Source organism: Lissotriton helveticus, chromosome 8 (assembly GCF_964261635.1).
Source record: "Lissotriton helveticus chromosome 8, aLisHel1.1, whole genome shotgun sequence".
Lineage (NCBI taxonomy): Eukaryota > Metazoa > Chordata > Amphibia > Caudata > Salamandridae > Lissotriton > Lissotriton helveticus.
The window spans coordinates 428,431,418-428,448,809 of record NC_136069.1 but is presented as its reverse complement, the minus strand read 5'-3'; positions in this window follow the sequence as shown (position 1 = coordinate 428,448,809).

The following is a 17,392-nucleotide window of genomic DNA, read 5'->3' as shown; positions in this document are numbered from 1 at the left end:
TGCCACTAATTGTTGGGTGTGTGGTCGACTCCCCCCTTTCCAGACACCGAAGGGAGTTCTGCCACTCTTTCCTTATCCATTTTCACATAATGGTTCGTGTGGAGCATGGTCCACGTTAACGTCATCCTCAACAGATATGTCTTTTCTAAACAGTACATGTTTTCCAGACAAGCAAGGTCTCTCCCACAGAACCGGGTTAGATCTAGAAAATGAAGTTTATAATTTAGGTAATTATTCTTCGAATTTTATGGTCCTGAATGTTCAGTCTGATTCTACTCCAGACTTACCCTCTATGTCAGTATTATCAGTCAAAGGTGAATTATGTGTCCGAAAGAATGGTTCCGTACATGTAGGCCATAGTGATTGTACGACTATTGTCAAGTATAGTGACAGTAGGAAATCTATTTTCAAAGCTTCACGTCATTCTTATTTTGTTTGTGGTCAGACCGCATATGTTCGTCTGCCCCTCGATTGGGAGGGAACCTGTTACATTGCCTTCCTACTGCCACCAGTTTTTCCATCCCACCTGACTATCATAGGAATTCCCACCTAGTACATACGAGACACAAGAGAGACCTCCCGATTGTCGATTATACTGAAACTGCTCTAGAGCAATACATAGATATCAATAAAGGTGTCTTTCCCTACTTAGGTACTGTCGTGAATAGTAAACTGATACGTAGATTAACGAGAACCCTTGAAGCAGTAGTGATTGAGACTACCTCTGCTCTAGGTAACTTAACTGAAGAGCAATCCTTTATGAGAATTGTCGTGCTCCAGAATCGTCTCGTCCTTGACGTCATACTGGCCGATAGGGGCGGGGCATGTAGAGTCATCGGATCTAGTTGCTGCATTTTCATTCCTAATAACGCACCGTCTGTTTACTCAGCTATTACCAGACTCCATAATATTGCCCATATGTTACACCAAAATCCAGGCACCTGGACATGGTCCGGTTGGTTCTGGAATATAATTTCTGCCTGGGGATGGAAAGTATTGTCATTTCTAGGTATTGCAGTAGCTATCATATTCAGTTGCTGCCTCTGTTTACAATGTGGCCCTGCGATTTGCGGCATTTGTGCTACCTCTTGTATTCCTAGTCCCAAGTTCCATTCTAAATCCAGTTCCAAGAAAATTCGAGACGAGCAAATGATACTGTATGAAATGATAGATGGTATCATGAATATTGATGTTTCCTGATGGAAACGTAGTGACAAGGAGGGAATGTGGAAAAGTAAATTTTGCCATGTTCTGTGTCCCTACGTGTCCCCCATCTTATGTTATGTGTGCATGATTAATATGCATATGTATTCCCCATGTTCGATTAAAGACGCAATTACAGTTGTGTCCATCTCTAGTATGCTAGTTTCCAGTTCTCGTGAAAGCTACGAGTATTAGGCCTATGTAAAGTCACGTTGCCACGTTTCTCAGTGTGCACGTTATTTCATTGAAAAGTCCCCGTTTCTAGGCCTCAAAAGGGCCCGGACACCAGATTCAGCTCCTGTCTCCTGAACCCTCGCTGAGGAGCGATACAGCCCCCACCTGTATTCCTGACCCTTCACTTACTTCCTGCCTCACAGTGCCCGGCTCAGCCTGGCTCTGCCTACGAGTCTGCCAAGAGTATGTTATGATTCTAGTTATCAGTCCAGCTCTCCTTCTCTGCATTCCTAAGCTACTGAATCGCATCAATAGTTTCCGTCATTGTCTAGCCTTTACGTCTCCATGTAGGAGAAATACTGCATTTAATGGTCATTTAATATTCCTCAACACGCACTACATGTAGAATAATGCATGCTCCAGTCTTAGAGTCTGTTAGCCTCTCCCCTCCTGACTCTTAGTTTATATCAACATGTTCTCTAAACATTAGATACTAGATAGGGTTTAGGTACATGTCGCCCTGACTCTCCAGACTTCAGTCTCTACTCCTAGCGCAGAGTTCATAGCCCCCAGCTTCTCCTAGTAACACGTCATTGTCAGTTTGCGCGCACCACTAGGTTAGAGGTCCCGGCTCCTTAGGTAGCCCCCTCCATGTTTCCGCCCCATTTATGACATATTCTGTTATGTTTACATCACATGTCTATGTATACGCCTCCTGTTACACCTACTTTCACCCTTATCTTTCGCGACTGCTATTGACCACACCCACTGTATTCACTGTAATGCAACTGTTTTAGTATATATGCTTGTGCACTGTTATTAAATGTTATCCTTTCCTTTATTCCCTTACGCCGATTCCCTTGATCCTGTCCCCCCTGCAGGGCCCTGCCATCCTGTTCCCGTGCAGGTTGTCCTGTTCCTGTCCTTTATGCTGTATTAAACCTGCAAACTCCTACTACCTCGAATCTTGACTCTTATTTATTGAGCTATCTGTTATTGCTATGTCCAGTCAAACCTAGATCCGGTATTATTTATTTATATACCACAACAAAGATGCTAGTTTTTCTTTGAAATATACATTGCCGTCTCTACGTACGAAGTAATGTAAATGGTATATCTGATGAAAAGACACAAATAACGTACATATATATATATGTTAGGCACTATATTGTTTGCTATGATGTTTCGGCCTTGAGAAAGTGAATTACAGCAGTGAAAAGTGTTGGCTGAAAATAAAGAGTTTAACAACTGTGTAAATAGAATTCAATTACCACTTGAGACACATAAGTGACCTTTGATTTTTTTATTATTGTAAGACTCAAATGAAGTTGGCCGAGTACTTTTGTTATACAAATACTTTAGAGATGTCCTGTTTTGGTATGAGTGCAAACTGGTAAACTCCTTTTGCACTAGGCAGTTCTCCACCATACCTCTTGAAGTTATTGATTGAGATGTGATGAGATTGACTGTGATTAAACTAGAGAAGTGGGTACCTCTTGATATGGGCTCTTTTATAAAAATTCTGGCAAGTATTAAATCAGGTTCTCCCTGTGACCCTTTCCCGTCTTCGGTGCTCCTGCAAATTGAACAGCCCGCTTTGAGAGTTGTTATGGAGTTATTTAATGCCTCTCTTAGCGAGGCAGTGATCCCATCTGTTTGGAAACATGCAATGGTCCTGCCTTTGCTGAAAAAGTTAAATGCGAATCCTGCTAAGCCGACTCATTTTAGGCCTATTTCCCTACTCCCGGTGTTTTCCAAAGTCTTGGAAAAACACGTGAACTCCCAATTGTCTATGCTTGTGGAATCCTCTAATTTTTTGCACTCTTCCCAGTCTGGCTTTAGAGCAGGGTTCTCAACTGAGAATACCCTGCTGGGTGTCACGGAAATGTTACGCCGGCGTTTGGATGCAGGCAGTACAGTGGCCCTTATATTATTAGATCTAAGCGCCGCATTTGATAGGGTTTCTCATTCCATATTAATTAAGTCTCTACACTCTCTGGGCATTTCGGGATCAGCACTCTTTTTTATCTGAGCGGACATTCCAGGTTTTCTCCTCTAGGGCCGCCTCTAAGTCTTACGTCTCCCCGTATGGGGTGCCACAGGGCTCAATTTTGAGTCCTCTTTTTTTCAACATCTATGTGAAACCTTTGGCAGTGATTGCTGAAGAGGCAGGGCTGGCACTTTTCTCTTACGCCGATGACACTCAGATCATCTTTTCCTTATCGACTGACAAGAGATCGGGTCCTCTACCTTGCAATTGGGCTTGCATAGGATTGCATCGTGGATGCAATCTAACCTGCTCAAGCTCAATGGGGAAAAGACGGAAGTTCTCATTTTTGGGAAAAAACACAGACCATTGGGGCCCTCAACACTGGCCCATTGAAACGGGGCCTCTATCTGGGCCCTCCTCTCAGGTTTCATCTTGGCTTCATCATCGACAATAAATTGTCAATGAAACAACAGGCAGTACAAACTGCAGCCACCTGTTTTACCATCCTCAAATGGTTAAAGAAAATCATTTGGATGCTCCATGTTGCTACCCAAAGGACGGTAGTCCAGGCACTTGTAACATCTCTCCTGGACTATGGAAACATCCTCTTTTTGGGTGCAAACAAGGATGTGCTGCGCAAGCTTCAGGTGATGCAGAATTCTGCAGCCAGATTGCTGTGTAAACTTCCTAGAATGTCCAGCATGTCTAATGCCTTGAGAGAACTGCATTGGCTCATGGTGGAAAATCGTACAAAATTCAAAGCCCTGTGCTTTATGTTTAGAATCAAGAATGGTTCTGCACCCAGATACTTGCTAGACCTGGTATGTCCCTATCTCCCTGCTCGTCTGTTACGTTCCTCCACTGAAGAGAAATTTGAAATTCCCAGGATTAAATTGGTGAGAATGGGAGGTCGCTCCTTCTCTTACCTTGGCCCAACCCTGTGGAACTCTCTACCTGATGTGATGCGGAAAAAGAGATTGTACCCCAACTTTGCAAACAATTAAAAACTTGGCAATTCAATTAATAATTCTAATCTAGGTTTTCAGAGTTTCTTTCAGGGTCTGCGCTGGGAAACCCTTTTTGGATAGCTATGGGCATTAGAAAATAAATTAACATAACATAACATGTGACCTGTGTCGCTCCTTTCCTTGGTAACTCTTTGATTTTGGTGCGTAATGCCAACTGATCGTGTAAAGAGAAACTAATCTGCCCAGGTCGGTATCAGTGGTACAAAAGGGGGTGGTGATGGACGGAGCATCTGAACCAATCAAACACTCACACCCAGTCAACAGTTCTGGGTTTAATCCATCACTTTTCTTTAGCCCACTCTGCCACCCCAGTTCAGACAGCGGTATCAGTTGCAGAGATTTCTTGATAAACTCTAGTCAAAACCCTTGAACCTTCTGGAAGACTGCCATTGTGGCTATGACTTGCCGATTGTGTACACGATGTTTACTCCCTACCAAACCTTACTTGGGATAATAGCAAATGGACATCATTGTGCTCAAAGGATTATTCTAACCTATCATTTGTCATCTCCCAGGCCACAAAGTTCCAAGAGAGCATCAAATTACCTTCTCAAAGAGAAACTGCTTCCCAGGCAGCTCCCGCCTCAATCCTAGTGGATTTATAGGACGATGATGGGACACAAATCCATGCCATCAACAAAGCCAGAAAGCAGGCACCCTTAAGGAGCAGATGAGCAGTGAAAACAGAAGCGAAGGGCCTCATTGGGCAGCAAGAAGGTCTGCGATTACCTGACCCAGCCCTGAAAGTCATGAACATAACAGCCGCTACAGTCAATTATGGAAATGGCAGGTGGCCCCTTGAGGTCACACCGCCAACCCTGAAAGCTCAACAAAGAAGTTCTGAAAACAGAGGGTAACAAGAATGTCCCCAGAAGAAGGTTCAACAATGTCCTGCTGTGTCACACAACCCAACCGCACAACATGGCAAGCCCTAAAAGATAAGCCATGCTGTGGCCAGGTAATGGTGGCATTGACAGATCCCATGACAGCGGTCAGATGCAACGCCAAAAACAGGGAACCCCACACTACCCTACAGGTCCTGCAAAATCTAAAGCATATTACTGTAGAAGACTGTGGCCCCATGCCACACAGAAAGCATACTGCGGAAGCTGAGACGTAGAAGAGAAAAAAAGAAAGCATATAAATATGAAACACAAAAGTGCCGAAATGAAATGTAAATGTTTACCTACAAGCGAAAATCATCATCTCCCGATGGAGATGGAAAAAATTGAAAGTGCCTTTGACGACTATGGGGCAGATTTACAAGCCCCATATGCCACTTTTGCGCTGCGGTTGCATCACTTCTGTGACACAGCGGCGGCGTAAAGCCAGCGCCATGCTGTGGGGTATTTACAACGTGACGAATTTAGGGAGATGCGTCACATTGTAAAGCCCTGCACCACATGAAACCTGCGTCAGGTTTCATGTGGGCGTTCTGGTGCATGGTGGGGGTGTTCCGGCGCAGGAACGCCTCGGAAAAATGGCTGAGTGAAATCTACAAGATTTCACTCATTCACTTTTCCGACCCCGCTGCGTCAAAACCTTGCGCCTGCTTGAAGCAGGCGTAAGGCTTGACGCACCATGTTAGACATAGGCAGGGTTGGCACAGTCCTGGAGTTGCATCGCGCCCACAACACAACTCCAGCACTGCTCCAACGTTACGACAGCAGATGAGACATGCATCTGCACTTGCGCCAATGCGGCGCATCCGTGGTGGTGCAAGGATTGAGATGTGTATCGCAAGTTTCCTGGCGCATCCCTGCTGATTTGCAGGGATGCCCTAGATAACGAAAATCTGCCCCTATGGGTTCTATGGGAGATGGAGCCTTGGCCAGTGTTTTAGAAAAGGAAGAATGGCTACTTCACTAGGTGGAAAAGGGAAAAACAATAATGAAGTAAAGGGCTATTTCTTTCCGGGTGAGAACTTTTCTCACTTAGATAAGGACAGGGATGATGAAGATGAACCAGGCGGTAATGTCTATAGATTTATTTGACAGCCATGGTGATGCTTGATAAATAGATAAGGCGATACGAAAGGGGATGATGAACGGAGCGTTCGCACAAATCAAACACTCACCCCCAGTCAACTGATCTGGGTTTAATCCATCACCATTCATTAGCCCACTCAGCCACCCCATTTCAGACATGGCTATATGCAAATCAGTCTGACCCTGTGCCTCCTGGGAACAGTCCAGCCCGAACTGCCAAGCCAGGTCTTCCATGGACCGGAAACAAGCATCCTGAGACCGGTTTTGGATTCATAATCCTCATCAGCCAGGCTATTTGAATCCAGTGACCAACTGAGCAAGGGACTCACGTCTGAGCATACCCTGCCACACTTAGGGCGAACAAAGCGATACGAAAGGGGATGATGAACGGAGCGTTCGCACAAATCAAACACTCACCCCCAGTCAACTGATCTGGGTTTAATCCATCACCATTCTTTAGCCCACTCAGCCACCCCATTTCAGACATGGCTATATGCAAATCAGTCTGACCCTGTGCCTCCTGGGAACAGTCCAGCCCGAACTGCCAAGCCATGTCTTCCATGGACCGGAAACAAGCATCCTGAGACCGGTTTCGGATTCATAATCCTCACCAGCCAGGCTATCTTGAATCCAGTGACCAAGTGAGCAAGGGACTCATGTCTGAGCATACCCTGCCACACTTAGGGCGAACAAAGCGATATGAAAGGGGATGATGAACGGAGCGTTCGCACAAAGTTTACTGGGGGTGAGTGTTTGATTTGTTCAAGCGCTCCGTCCATCATCCCCTTTTGTATCGCTTTGTTCGCCCTAAGTGTGGCAGGGTATGCTCAGACGTGAGTCCCTTGTTCACTTGGCCACTGGATTCAAGCTAGCCTGGCTGATGAGGATTATGAATCCAAAACCGGTCCCAGGATGCTTTTTTCCGGTCCAGGGAAGACATGGCTTGGCAGTTCGGGCTGGACTGTTCCCATGAGGCACAGGGTCAGACTGATTTGCATATAGCCATGTCTGAACTGGGGTGGCTGAGTGAACTAAAGAATGGTGATGGATTAAACCCAGATCAGTTGACTGGGGGTGAGTGTTTGATTTGTTCAAGCGCTCCGTCCATCATCCCCTTTTGTATCGCTTTGTTCGCCCTAAGTGTGGCAGGGTATGCTCAGACGTGAGTCCCTTGTTCACTTGGCCACTGGATTCAAGATAGCCTGGCTGATGAGGATTATGAATCCGAAACCGGTCCCAGGATGCTTGTTTCCGGTCCAGGGAAGACATGGCTTGGCAGTTCGGGCTGGACTGTTCCCATGAGGCACAGGGTCAGACTGATTTGCATATAGCCATGTCTGAACTGGGGTGGCTGAGTGAACTAAAGAATGGTGATGGATTAAACCCAGATCAGTTGACTGGGGGTGAGTGTTTGATTTGTTCAAGCGCTCCGTCCATCATCCCCTTTTGTATCGCTTTGTTCGCCCTAAGTGTGGCAGGGTATGCTCAGACGTGAGTCCCTTGTTCACTTGGCCACTGGATTCAAGATAGCCTGGCTGATGAGGATTATGAATCCGAAACCGGTCTCAGGATGCTTGTTTCCGGTCCATGGAAGACATGGCTTGGCAGTTTGGGCTGGACTGTTCCCAGGAGGCACAGGGTCAGACTGATTTGCATATAGCCATGTCTGAAATGGGGTGGCTGAGTGGGCTAAAGAATGGTGATGGATTAAACCCAGATTAGTTGACTGGGGGTGAGTGTTTGATTTGTTCAAGCGCTCCTCATCCCCTTTTGTATCGCTTTGATAAATAGATAAGGGCAGAATTTAGTGACTAGCTTGCATGAATGGATTATACTGCTGTTAACAGGAAATTTGAGGTTTCAGGCCCTGTAGCAATAAAAAACGCCAGAAAATAACATTTCAGTCTTACCCAAATGTTAAGCCTGCTCCTTAATGTAAATAATTAATGCAAGAAAGGAGTATATTTTTTAAGGAGACGTACATCACTTACTGTAACTAAGTTTGATATACATTCATAAATCTTAGTAGGTAAATCACCAAAAGCTGTACGCATATCCCAAATCTCAAATGCTAAATGGGAATTCCGCTGGATTATCAAGGAACTACCAACCCTGACCCACAAAAATGTATCAATCAAAAAGTATGAAAAAACGTCTCTCATAAGGATCACTGACAGAATATTGGAAACAAAAATATCATGTGGACAGAATATTGTGCCAAAAATATTGAGGACCAAAATATTGAGAAGGTAAGTGCAAATAGGTAAGTATAGATTTACTATTCTTATCCACATCTAAGCACCTTGAAGATAAATATATCGCCAAGGGATAAAAATGTGGGGTTATATATAGTAAAACTTTGCTTATCTATAGAAAGTTAACTTCACAATATTTTTCCCCTCAATATTCGTGATACAATATTTTGTCCAACAATATTTTTGTTTCCGAAATTCTGTCTAAATACCTCTCACAGTGTCACGCAGTAGGTGTTGTGAGCACTATAACACTCCATGGGAAAAGCAAGTGTGTAATTTTGCTGATGGAAACTCAGACAATCTCAAAGAAATTCAGCTGTTAGAATCAGGATAATCACTGTCAGAACTCCATCCATGTCCCCAGGAGAAGGTCCAACAATGTCCTGCTGTGTCACACAAACCAACACAACATGGCAAGCCCTAAAGGAGAAGCCACGCTGTGGCCAGGTAATGGTGCCATTGACAGATCCCGTGACAGCAGTCAGATGGAACGCCAAAAACAGGGAACCCCACACTATCCTACAGGTCCTGCAAAATCTAAAGCATATTACTGTGGAAGACCATGACCGCATGCCACACAGAAAGCATACTGCTTGAAGCTGAGACATAGAAGAGAAAACAAGAAGGCATATGAATATGAAACACATAAGTGCCGAAACGAAAAGTAAATGTTAACCTACAAGTGACTATCATCACCGGATGGAGATGGAAAAAACTGAAAGTGCCTTTGACGACTATGGGTTCCATGGGAAACGAAGCCTTGGCCAGTGTTTTAGAAAAGGAAGAATGGCTACTTCACTAGGTGGAAAAGGGAAAAACAATAATGAAGTAAACAGTTATTTCTTTCCGGGTGAGAACTTAGCTCACTTAGGTAAGAACAGGGCCGATGAAGATGGACCAGGGGTAATGTCTATATATAACTTATTTGACAGCCAGTGTGATGCTTGATAAATAGATAAGGGCAGAATTTAGTGACTAGCTTGCATACATGGATTTTACTGCTGTTAACAGGAAATTTGAAGTTTCAGGCCCTGTAGCAAAAAAAAACCAGAAAATAACATTTCAGTTTTACCCAAATGTTAAGCCTGCTCCTTAATGTAAGTAATTAATGCAAGAAAGGTGAATATTTGTTAAGGAGATGTACACCACATACTATAACTACGTTTTTTTTTTTCTCCAAAAACCTTTATTGCACCTTCAAGTTCACACAGCTGTAGGCCTACAACCCACCGGGCCGGCCGCCATCACATTCTTGTTAGCAAAATGCGGTGATATCAGACTGGGATCAGCAGGACGGTTAATGCATCGTTACTTAATTGCATCAATTAAAAGGTACAGTACTGTCAATATTCGTTCGTTAGTACATGTTCTTGGTTTTCTCTTTTTGAGCAACAACAACAAAAACAATTCGAGGAATCACAATATGGTCAAGCAGTTTGTCTAAAGGGTCGTATCAACTAAATATATAGAGGCCCCTCCCCAGAGTCCCACATCTGGTCCCCTCCTCCCCCCAGTAGAGCTCGCACGTGGGACTAGCCAGGCTTCCGTGGACTCGGTTCTCCCGGTCCCCACTCACCAACCCTCAAACCCACCCCACAGTGTTTTGGTGCATCCAGTTCCCGTGATCCCCTTGCCGCTTTATTCCATGATGTGTTCTACACCTCGTCCCCCTCTTCATCCGACAAGTCCTGTTCGTCTACTGGTAGGGGATCACAAATGTCCCCCCTATACTCGTTCCACTTAGTCCAGATTTTATTCCACTTCCCCGGACATGCTCTGCCAGAGTACACCGCTCTTTCTGTCACCATAACTCTGTCCATGTTAAGGCACCAGTGTGACTTTGTTGGTACGTCTGCCGCCCCCCACTTCTGTGCTATGTCTCGTTTCGCTATAATCAAGCCCACTATGACCCAAAGACGACCATGCCTGGACAAATCAGTTGGTTCCCATACGTTCAATAGGCACCTTCGTGGTTCGGGCAACAATGAGATCTCCAGCGCTTGTGACAGCGTTCGCATTATTTGCCTCCAGAACTCTTGGATGAGAGGGCAGTCCCATATAGTGTGGTAAAATGTACCCTCCTCCCCGCACCCACGCAGGCAGTAAGGGTGTTGTGCTCTATTAATGCGGTGTAACATTGTCCTAGTGTAGTATGTTCTATGTAAAACTTTTAATTGCACTAGCCTCAGTCTTGCGGAGATGCCTACTTCCTTAGGCGACGCCATCGCTTCGTTCCATTCCTGTTCGTCCATCTCACAGGTGTCACCCTCCCATTTCTCCTTCAATAGGGCCAATGGGTCTGGTAGGTTGTTAAGTAATTTACGGTATGTAAGTGAAGTCGCACGGTCGGTCATGAACTCCGTGAGAAGGCGGTCTTCCAGCGGGGAGGATTCCGGCAACTCAGTGTCGGGGGGTATGACTGCGAGTAATGCATGTTGTATCTGTATGTACCTGTACAGTTCCCTCTCTCCCATGTCGTATAACTCTCTCAACCTATCAAAAGGTATCACACCTCCCCTTTCCCAGAGGTCCCCCCCCGTGGATATCCCTATAGTGTCCCAGTGTGAGAAACCTTTGCTGTTTCTCATGTTGCCCAGGACTCGAGAGTCCCACAGTGGAGTAAGTTTGGTCAGCCTCCCCTTCCATCCCAGCGCTGTCGTCGCCGTATGCCACAGCGTCGCCGTCAGTCTAGTAGGCCCCACCAATTTGCGCAGTTTGTTCCGGTCATATAACGGAGCCAGTAGACTAACCACACCCAGTTGAGCCCTGTCTGCTCGAAACGCCTGTTCAATTTGTGGAGCATGCAACCAATGGGTGATTGGTTTCAGTTGCGACGCCCAATAATACAATTTCAGATTAGGCAGTGCGATTCCTCCATCATACCAGCCTCTATGTAGCTTGGTCAGCGCAATTTGTGCCGGGAGGTTCCCCCACAGCAGGGTTGAAACCAATGCTGCGACGTTCTGAAAGAATCTCGGAGTCACCGGGTAGGGAGTATTTTCAAGTATATACAAAAATCGGGGCAGGGACAACATTTTGTACAACGCCGCCCTCCCCAGTAGCGTTAGGGGCAGTCCCGCCCAAAACTGAACATCTTGTTTGAGTCGCGCCATAGGAGGTCCCAGATTTTTATCCATAAATTCCGCTGGGTCCTTAGTAACATGAATACCTAGGTATTTAAAGGAGGACATACATCTCTGACTTGCTCCAGTTTAAGGTATAACCAGACACTGCACCATGGTTGTCACAGAGTTGTAGGAGCGCCGGTATCCCTTGTTCGGGGTTTGTTAAGTACACTAGCATGTCATCTGTATAGAGGGAAAGCCGGTCTTCCCAGCCCTCCTCCCAACGTATCCCCGTCAGTAGCGGGGAGGTCCTTATTAAAGTGGCCAGTGGTTCCAGGGAAATTGCAAAGAGCAACGGCGAGAGAGGGCAGCCCTGTCGAGTGCATCTCCCTAGCGGGAATGATCGTGAGATATGGCCGTTCGCCACCACCTGTGCTTCCGGGTATGCATATAACAACTTAATCCAAGCAATGAACTTGGGGCCGAACCCCAAGCGAGACAGGACCTCAAACAAGTAATTCCACTCTACGAGGTCAAAGGCCATCCTAGCGTCCAGGCTCAAGATCACCGCTTGTGTTGATAACGAGTCCGCCCTAGCCAGCGCCCCATGTAGTCTGTCAGATTCAGCGCTGTGTTTCTATGTGGCATGAAGCCGGATTGATCCGGATGTATGAGGTCAGGCAGGTGCGGCAGAATTCTGGTCGCCAAGAGCTTGGCGAGGATTTTGGTTTCTGCATTAAGCAGCGAGATGGGCCGGTATGAGGAGCATTCTTCCGGTGGTTTCCCCGGCTTGGGGATAGCTACTATCGTGGCCAATCTCTGATCTGGTGGAAGTATCCCCTTCTCTAAACATTCTTTGAACATTGCTAGTAGATGCGTACTTAGGCTCTCAGATGCCGATTGATACCATTCTATAGGTATGCCATTCGGTCTGAGCCTTGCCCGGGTTTAAGGCATTTATAGCCCGTTGGATCTCATCCTCAGTGATGTCTGTGTCTAATTCCGTTGCCGCCTCCGAGGATAGTGCTCGGACCTCGATACCCTCTAAAGCTGCTCTGGCCGTTTCAGGTGTTATTACTTGCTCAGGGGTGTAGACCCCTTTGAAGTGAGTCGCAAGCGTCTCTACTATTTGTTCCGGGTTCGTGTGTAACATCCCCCGGCTATCCCTCACTTGTTGGATTCATCTAGAGCTGCCTCCTCTCTTATCGAGCCATGCCAATATTTTGCCCGCCTTATCCCCAACCTCGTATATCCTATTCTGGGTGTCAGCTATATGTCCCTTAACCTGGGTCCGCAAATGGTCTGTGTAAAGCTGTTGTTGGAGGTTAAGTGTGTGTAACGAGGTCAGGGTGGGATGTAGTTCATGTGCCGTTGTCAATTCCTGTAGTGTCAATTCCAATTTGGTCAGTTCTTGAGCTTGTTCCCGTTTATAGCCTGTAATTGAGTTCATAGCCTGGCCCCTTAACACTGTCTTGTATGCCTCTCATATGATTCCTGAGGAGCTTACTGAACCCGTGTTTTCAGTGAAATACAGTGTCGTCATTTGTTTGAGTGCTTTGCGGACTTGGGGAATCTTGAGGTATGTAGCGTGTATAGGGTAAACCCGTTTACGTGCCTTCTCCCGTGTGGATATCGTCAGCGTGATCGGGGAGTGGTCCGAGATGCCCCTAGGGTGAATTTCTATGGTGTCTACGTGTTGGACGACATTTTCCAGTGCCAGGAGGTGGTCAATTCTCGACATGCTGCCGTGCACTGCAGAGTGAAAAGTGTATTGCCTAGTCTGAGGGTGGGTGTGTCTCCATATATCGATTAGGCCTATAGCCGTCAGAAAGCGCTGAAAGCGGGAGGGCATTAAAGTCTCCCCCCAGAATAACATCCCCCTCAGGAAGGGTCAGTAAAAAGTCAGCTAGTTTCGGCAGCTGTACAGAGTGGAGTGCGGGGGGGATGTATACAGAAACCAGATTAAGGAGCTTACCCTCCCACTGTCCCTGCAGCGCAGCGAAGCATCCCAGGTCATCAGTCTTAGTTTGCAGGGGAATGAACTTGGAGGACTTGTGGAGTAGGATACCCGTTACCCTAGATCCGGATGTGAATTCGGAGTGTATTACCATTTTATATCCCTTCCTATCCATTGCCTTGGAAGCCCCCCCTGTTAAGTGCGTTTCCTGCAGTAGTGCTATCGTGGGTTTCAGCCTTTTCAGCGCGGAAAGCACTAGTCCCCTCTTCACCTTGTCGCCCAACCCTCGCACATTCCATGTCAGTATTTTTAGGGACAGGTCTCGCGGGCCCGGGTCTGTCCCTTCTGTGAGAGGTGGTGTGTCTTCTGCCATGCATGGGAATGAAGGTGTTAGTGTAGCCAACCTGAGACCTAGCACAGGATCTATCTATACAGCCATTCCTCAAATTGCATAGGATCCTCATAGAGGAGCTAGACCTTCTTCGTGTATATCCAATCATTGTTAAATCGCCTATGTACATCATAATGTTCCTCGACCAAACCTGTGCATTCCAAACAACTTCAAAACATTCCCCCCCCACTTCCCCCCTCCCTGCCTCCCTGCTTAACGAACTTCCAACTGCCCGCCTCCCAAACTGAGCAGAGTGCTTATCCCATCCCAAAACTAGAGTACTTGCGCGTAGGGGGGGAGAGTATCTCCCCGAGCAGACGGCATCCCTGCTCGTCACCGGGGCTAATCAGCCCAGCGTCCAACTGCAGCCGTAGAACTTTAGATCCATTGATACGAGACAGCGACCGCACTCGTCCGGTCTATTCTCGGTCATTCTGTTACACCAGTGTCCGTGAGTCCAAGGGTCGGCGAGCCTCCTGCTCCTCCTCTGTCCGATGATTGCGACCCCGTCTGACTGTCGTCTCGGCGTCCATGATTTGCTCTGTGAGTTTTTCGGGGCCGGTCTGTAGAGTACCAACCCTCCAGCCAGTCCCTGGCCGCATCCGGGGAATGGAAGAACCACACCTTTTTATCAGCCACTACTCGGAGGGGGGCGGGGAAGAGCATTGAATATGGCAGTTCTTTTTCCCTCAGTGTTTTCTTTACCTCAAGAAAAGTTCTTCTCCTCCGCGAGACCTCCGCCGTGTAATCTGGGAAGAAGGACACTCTAGAATTCTGAATCTGGATGGCTGGAGCAACTCTGGCTGCCTGTAAAATGGCGTCCCGGTCTCTAAAGTTGAAAAGTCTTGCTAGTATCGGTCTCGGTGGGCCTCCAGTCCTCGGCTTCCCCCCTGGAACCCTGTGTGCCCTTTCCACTGAAAAGAAATGTGAAAGTCCTTTGGGCTGAAGCTGGTTCTTTATCAAATCCTCCACATAAAGGTCCATCGCCCCTGTAGTGTCCGACTCCGGTACCCCTAGAATTCGGACGTTGCTCCTCCGGGAGCGTCCTTCCTGGTCGTCCAGCTTGTCTTTAAGTAGTTTATTATCCGCCTGTAGTTTACCCATTGTGATTTGTAGCTCCGATACGTCCTCTACCAAGGACTTGGCCACCACTTCAACTTGTTTCACCCTCTCATTCATCTTCTGGAGGTCCACACGTATAAAAGTGACTTCAGTCGCCGTCGTCCCTACTGTTTCCTGCACCCGAGCCAAAGCTGCTAGAACATCATCCAGGGTAGCCTTCTTCGTCCCTTCCGTATCCACCATCTTCCCCGTAGGCTTGCGCTGTTCTTGGGGGGGAGTTTGTTTTTCAAAGGCGAATTTGTCCAACTTAGCCTGAGTTGAGGCGTGTCTGGGGCCTCTATTCGACATGCTGTACCACCCGCGTGCGTGCTGTTGTACCAGCCGGGGCGTACCACCCGGCCAATGGAGGAGTAGCACTCGTGAGTCCCGTGCGGGAATCGTGGCGCACCACACTGCGTGTGATCTCGGCTATCCCTCGAACCAGCTGGGAGCGACACCGGTCTGTGCAGGCTTTGTGTAGTCTTTTGGCAACAGGGGTGTCTTCCCCGTCCGCCCCCAAACAGTAAGCGTGGCGCTATGCGCTTCCCGCCGCCACTCCTGGGCCTTGTTGCTGCGTGTAAGCCTCGCGATGAGTCACCAAAGAATGGCTAGTGTAGAGAGGGTGCCTGGTGCCCGCTGCCGGCGTTTCCCGGCATGTATGCGTATCACTGTTCCAGAGCTTGCCCCTTAAATCCGCTTTGTGTTTCACCCGCTGCAGGGGTAGTCAGTTCATCAGTGATGGGATGGGGAGGTGGGGGGGGAGCTTTTGCCCCTCGTGGTGCACTGGCTCAGAGTTCTCCGCACCCCGCAGAGGGTATTCCTGAAGGGCCCTCACCCCCCTGATGTCCTCCTCCCCGTCGCTGCAATTATACCTGGACCGCTGTCTAGTGTCCGACTCCTGAGGCCGCCGCTCTCAGGATCGAGCCGTGGCCCAAGATGGCGGCTCCGCCTCCTCAGCCGCAGCGCCGCCCGCGGCTCTCTGAGCTCGATATCCCCGGCCGCATCTTCCGACACCGTCCTCCGCTGGCCTTTCCGCTGATTGTGGCGGCCGCTCTGGTCTTCGCAGGCGGATGGATGCCCGACACTTCCGGTGTATGACTCCCGCCGGCGTTCCACTTCCGCCCGGGGAGTGTCCGCCGACCACTCCGCTGCTCCAAGGAGGATAGCAGGCCTCTCCTCTCACTCTCCGAGTACTTCGATCGCGGAGCCGTCGCCGTCCCCAAACTGCTGCGGTGAATGCCGCCCGGGCGCCCAAGCCCTTCCGCCCCGGCAGAACGACAAATTTAGCGGATATTTATTACGGATAAATGGTGGATGCCGCCTTACTGCGGGAGCTCTCCTAAGCTGCGGCCGCCATTGTTGGCTGCTAGCCACGCCCCCCCCTACTATAACTAAGTTTGATATACATTCTTACATTTTAGTAGGTAAATCACCAAAAGCTGTACGCATAACCAAAATATCCTATAATACCTTCACATATAAGCAAGCACCTTGAAGATACATATATTCACAAGGTATATATATGTGGGATTATATGTAGTAAAACTTAGAAAGTTAACTTCACAATATTTTTGCCCTCGATATTCTTGACTCAATATTTTGTCCGCCAATATTTTTGTTTTCGATATTCTGTCTAAATACCTCTCACAGAGTCAACACTTCAAGCGAAAAGCAATTGTGTTATTTTGCTGATATAAACTCAGACAATCTCAAAGAAAATCACTCACCAAATAAAATACGATTTTGAAAGTCCACTGCATGGTGAGTCTAGCCTGATGCGCTTTCAAGGGGCTGTTTGAATCAGGATAATCACTATCAGAACTCCATCCCTGTCAAAAAGCATAATGTTGTGCTATAATGGCGATGATTTGGATGATTCTGTTGAGTGAAGATGCAACTTAGGAGTAAACCAGGGCGGTGGGCATGATCAAAAACCATTTAAATATGATGATGCACAATGCAGCACACATAGAAGTTACAAATCGCCATTCTGGATTGTTTATGTGCCGGAAGGGACACCGTCTGGCACATAAACAATCATTCCCTCAACGCAGGCCCCCTTGTACCTGCGTTGGCACTAGGCAGTTGAATTTAGCACCAGCACAGGGAGAAACACAGGGTTGCCCCTGTATTATTGTAAATGCGGTGCATGCCTACATTTCTAAAGTGACGGAGTGCAAAGTTAGTAATTTTGCAGCTAACCGGTGCTTTGCCACTTTCCTATACATATGCCTCTTCAT